Genomic DNA, 6,000 nt, shown 5'->3' with positions numbered 1-6,000 from the left:
CGAGCTGCGTTACAAAGTAATTGTGCCGTTTATAATGAAAAAGGAACTAAAAAATATAGGCGTAGTTAGGAATCAATTGGAGGGATTTTTGGCAGGGTATAAGAGGTTTTGAGGATTAGAAACTGAACTTGCACGTAAGGACAGTCTATGCATGGAGGAAACAACAGAACACCCATAGGCATCTCTGTGCCTATACTAAACTTTACATCAAAAATATTGGAACCAAGTTTCCACATCTTAAGCTCTATTACATATATCGAAAAGTAATTACAAAAATAATATATTTTTCAAGGGCTTACCCAAAGCCATGAGCATAAGCAGCACAAGGCAAAACCAGGCAAATATTTTCATTGTCAACTGAATTCAAACTGCGAATTATGTTACATATAATACGACATATTGTCGAACAAAGCTCCTCTTGGCACCTTGTCTTACATATTTTAGAAATCAAAAGAATATAAGCTTTTGAGAATTATGGTAAGTTTTTAACCATGCGTAACTCGTCAAATTTCCACAAACACAAGCACTTAGTAACGAAAACATAATTTGTACTCTCGTTAATCATTTTAGAGCGTGAATTAATTTTAAAATGTTCTTGTAAGCTTTCATACAAAACCTTTCTCACAATTTTTTTTTCCAGGCAAAAAATGACATGTCCATAAAACTAGGTGAGGGTACATTGGATCACGAAATCGTAGATTTAGGGCTATTTTAAATAACGACCTGATTGAAGAACAACCAAACCACCCATATTCTTCCCTCTTGCGACCCCTAACGCCCAGGGCCGCCAATTCATAAATATATAAGAGGGGGGGAAATTATTTCAAATTTGTTAATTTAAAACAAGAATATGTTCTCGAAAATATATTGGAAGGGAGTTGGTCAAGTTAGTTGGTCAAATTAGTCCGATCAAAAGTTTGAAATAACTTTTTTCTTTTAATTTAATTTCTGATCGTTTTTCAATTTAATGCCAGGAAATCTGCCTCTTCTTTCCGTTGAAAATCTCCCCCAAAAAATATTTCCATGGACAGTTCCTCCCGTGTAAAATCACCTCAGGAAAATTCCTCCGGACAATTCTATCCTCGTTGATAATTACTCCCGCGAAATTTCCTCAGACAATTCTGAGTGGAAAATTTTCTCTAGCCTAATTTCATCTGAGAAAAGACTTGTTTTTCTATTTAATTTCTGATCGTTTTTTAAATCATGCCAGAAATACCCCTACGGTAGAAATAATTCACGGAAATGACCACTCGAAAATGTTCTCTGGATGGAAATGTTCTCTTGCGGAGAATTCCTCCATAGAGAATTTCTGCCGCGAAGAACTTCCCCATGGAGAATTTCTTCTGTGAAAATATCTCCTCCCCAGAGGCAAAATCCACAATTCCAACTCCGCTGAAAATCCCCCCTCCCCCAGATAATTCCCCTTCAATATCTCCACGTGTAAAATTGAGTCACATAAAAAGGATTTCCTGTAGGAATTCTAGTATATTCCTCCAAGGTATAAATTTCCCCCGGAAAGTTCAGCCCCGGACACTGCCCTCCCCATAGAAAATTCTTCCCGTGGAAAATCCTCCCAATGCAAAAAATACCAGCCCCTTCTGAAAAAGTCTGCTTACATCCCAATAACCAGAGCCGTTCCTAAGGTTGATGGTCCCCGAAGCAAAATTAATTACAGCACCCCCTCCCTTCCTGTCTCAAAAACAAGCAATGAAGCCGAATCAAGGTGAAAATATGATCAAAGTGGGCAACCCCCAGACATGGTGCCCCTCCCAGTCGTGGCACCGGGGACAACTTCCTCTTTGAGAGGCTCTGCCAATAACAAATACTGTATATAAGCAATGGGCAAATTTTATATCTTGCAGCCCTTTTCTAAGATGATGGAAGGCATGATAGTCCCCAGAAGCATAGTTATTGGATCTTTCAATTATGCGGAACAAAATGGTTGTCTCAAAATTTTTATCTGATGATTTTGGGGGAAAAGGGCGTGTGAGGGGGGTTGGTTGCCCACCTTTTTTTGGTCATTAAAAAGGGCACTATAAATTTTAATCCGTTCGAATGAGTCCTTTCCCAATCTTCTAAGGCCCTTGGCTTCAAGGGCGGATCCAGGATTGTTTTTTCGGGGGGGGGGTTACTAATTTTTGAATTTTTCGGGGGGGTTACTAATTTTTGACTCAGTTTTCGACTAATTTTACTGATTTTTATCTAGGTTTTACTAATTTTCGACTCATTTTCGACTCGGTCAAAAATTTCGGGGGGGGGGGTTCAAACCGGGTAACCCCCCCTCCCATGGATACGGCCTTGATTGGCTTGACACGATAACCCCTTGAAAAAACAAACGCATCCGTTATCATTCTTCTGGCAAAAAAAAAGACAAAAAACAAAGTTCCAGATTGTTTGCATATGGGAGCTTGAAACCTCTACAGTAGGGTTCTCTGATACGCTGAACCTGATTGTGCGATTTTAATTGAGATGCCTTGACCTTTTTTTTGGGGGGAGGGGGAATAACATCATCCCAAACATTGTCCTCTTTTGTTTTGGTTACTTGAAAAGGGCACTAAAATTTTAATATCCATTCGAATGAGATCTCTCCCAATCTTCTAGGACCATTGGTTCGATGCTATCATCCCTGAAAAAAAAAGTAAACGTGTAGGCTATCTGTGATTATTCTTCTGGCAAAAAAAAAATACAAAGTTCCAGATTTTTACAGATGGGAGCTTGAAACCTCTTTGATAGGGTTAGCTGATACGCTGAAACTGATGCTGCAATTTCATTGCGATGCCTTGACTTTTTTGGCTTGTTCCCCACCCCCTTTTTTTCACAAGACGGAAATTTTCTCGGGATCGTTGCTTATGATGAGGAACATTAAAGTCAATGAATTTTGAAATCATAGGCAGCGTAATAGTGCTGCCTAAGTAAAGAACTATGTTGGCACAATGTATTTTTTATTTAGTTTTATTTATTCTTTTTTTTGGTTTGTCTTAGACCAGGGCACTTCGTATCGAAGGAGTTATCGTAGAAACTTCAATAAGGGTTCGTTCGATTGGGAATTGAAAGGGCTTGTGCTCTTTTTAATAGTCGATAGTGATTGGAGGGCAACTAACCCCCCTCCCACGCCCATCCTTTCCCCAAACACATCCAATCGAAATTTTCATACATCCATTTTGTTCAACGTAGTTGAAAGGTCTGGAAATTATGTCTCTGAAGGTGACACCCCCCCCCCTCCACAGCCCTCAAGACAAGGGTTGTAAGTTATGCCCTTGGGGCATATAAGGTTTTTATAGAAAATGCTGTCGTAGAAACTTCAAACAGTGCTCATTCGATTGGAAATTGAGAGGACTAGTACCCTTTAATTAGTTGAAAGTGATCGGAGGGCACATGCCCTCTCATCACCATCATTTCTCCAAATTAATTAAAAAAACTCCGAAAAATAAGTTTTTCAAAGAAAAGTAAAGCCATTTTAAACTTAAGCTCAGGAGATACAAACACCTGTTACAATTCAAACTCAAAACGACCAGAAATTACTATTAAAGAATAAATTAAATAAACAATCATAGCAAAAAACATACAACAAGTAATAATATAAATGAATAAATAGATCTTAAAGCGAGTAATGCTTAGATTGAATATGAAAATCAAGCTTAACACGAAAATAAATAGTTTTCTATTAAAGTATAAATGAAACTTAAAACGAACAGAAATTAAATAAACAATCAATGCGAACAAACATACAATATATATTAATGTAAATGAATAAATAAATATTAAAACGAGTGAAACTTAAATAGAATATGCAAATCAAGTCTGAATCGAATAAAAATAACAACAAGCAAGAGTATGTGTTCCACGGCACTGCAAAAGCCTAAGACCTACTGCGTCATTGGTGCCTTACCTAAAACTATATGATTCTTGAACAGTCTTTGAAAATATAAAAAAATTAAAATTTAATACTATATATATAATGATATAAATTTTTGAAAGATCCATTAGTTCAAGATTTTTTTTTTTTCACTGTAGTTTTTTCTTTCATTTTCAATGCTGTAAGAGATAGAAAAAAAAATTTGCAAGATACGATCAATTAGTCTTAAGAGAAGTGCCAATGAGGCGGAAGGCTTTAGGTTTTTACAGTTAAAGAAGGAGGCAGTATGCAAATTTTATTTGTATTTAAACTATATTTGTCTTGACCAATCTTGGAAAGAACTAATAAATTAAACTGAATATTTTATGTATAATGATATTAATTGCTGAAAGCTCATCAGTTCAAAATTTTACTATAATTTTAATATTTATTTTCAATATTAAGTACAAAAGAAAATATTTGTAATATAATCCGTTTTCAGTTAAGCGCCATAGACGCAGTAGGTTTTAGGCTTCAGCAGTGAGGCGATACCCAAACTCTTGTTTGTAGTTATTTTTATTCGATTCAAACTTGATTTGTATATTCAATTTAAGTTTCAGTTGTTTTAAGATTTATTTATTCATTTACATTAACATAAATTGTATGTTTGTTCGTATTGATTGTTTATTTAATTTCTGTTCATTTTAAGTTTCATTTAAACTTCAATACCAAACTATTTTTTTTCGTTTTAAGCTTGATTTCCACATTTAGTCCAAGAATTACTCGCTTTAAGATCTGTGTATTAATTTGTATAATTACGTATTGTATGTTGTGTGATAGGAGTATGTATTTAATTTTTGTTCGTTTTGGGTTTCATTTATTCTTTAATAATAATGTCTGGTCATTCCGATTTTAAGTTTTAACATGTATTCGTATCTCATGAGCTTAAATTTAAAATGGCCTTTACTTTATTTGAAAAACTTATTTTTCGGAAAGCTTTTTTAATTGATTTTTGTTCGTTTTTGATTGCAAAAAGTTTCAAGTTTTTATGGCATGGGGGGGGGGGGGTTGCTTACTCTCAGATTATTATTTACTTTAAAAAACAGACCTACAAGTTTCAATTGAAATCGATTAAGGCTTATTTCAAAGTCTTTTTTATAAAAACCTAGTAATTAGACAGAAGGAAGCTTCCTTGGGTTGTGAATACCAACTGGCAACAATGAACGGACTGGAAAAATAGCCAGTTCAATTAACATAATATTGCGTAAACTAAATACGTTACATTAGTTTTGATTACGCTAGGGGGGCGTTCCCCTTGCCCCTCCCCTGGATCCGCCACTGCCTTACACTCTCTGTTTCTTTCCTTGTTAGGGAGAAGAGCAGATATCTAGTAGGTGTGTGTTAATACCAAAACATTCTAACTCTCATGGGGCCTCCAGGTGTAAACAGAATTAGTTCAACGGACGGGGTGGGAGAAACGGGTGTGGGGGGGGTTATTTGTCCTTCAATCAATTTTGACTCTTAAGAGCTGGACTAGAACTTCCAATTTCCAATCAAATGAGCCCTCTCTGAAGTTTATACGAGAATCCCTTCCTGCCCCCGGGCCCTAGGGGGTTTTGTTGACTCCAGAGTTTTGTTACTTAACGTTTCAACTATTTTTTAAAAAAATGGTATTTTTAACCCTTACATATAAAGCAGCTCCGGGGGGAAAATAATAAAAAATATTGGAGCTATATAAGATTTATTCATTTATTTATGTTTGCACCGGTTATTTTTTATGTTTGTAAGATAGTTAATTTTAATTTCTGTTCGTTAATGGTTTTGTTTATTCTTTAACAGCAATTTCTGTTTATTTATTTTTAACTATAATATGAATTAATTTCTGCTGGTCCTGAGTTCAATATGGCTCTTTACCTCTTAGAAAACTTATTTTTATGTAAGGTTTTTTTTAATTAATAATAATAAAACATTGAAGCCTTATGGCCTTTTTTATAGACAGCTTAATTATATGCCTCTGAAAAATCAAACCTGATTTTTTCAAGCAACGATGAATTGGATCGAAATAATAACTTCTAAAAACAGTACGGTACCTAGGTTATTCCATTTGTTGATGCAGAAAGAACAGGATCGTTTTGATCAGACCATTTACGGATTTTTTGTGCCAC

This window comes from Artemia sp. Qi Xiang Cuo, chromosome 14 (genome assembly GCF_049724085.1).
Source record: "Artemia sp. Qi Xiang Cuo chromosome 14, ASM4972408v1, whole genome shotgun sequence".
NCBI lineage: Eukaryota > Metazoa > Arthropoda > Branchiopoda > Anostraca > Artemiidae > Artemia > Artemia sp. Qi Xiang Cuo.
The sequence above is the reverse complement of the archived record's forward strand: the minus strand, read 5'-3'. Positions refer to the sequence as shown.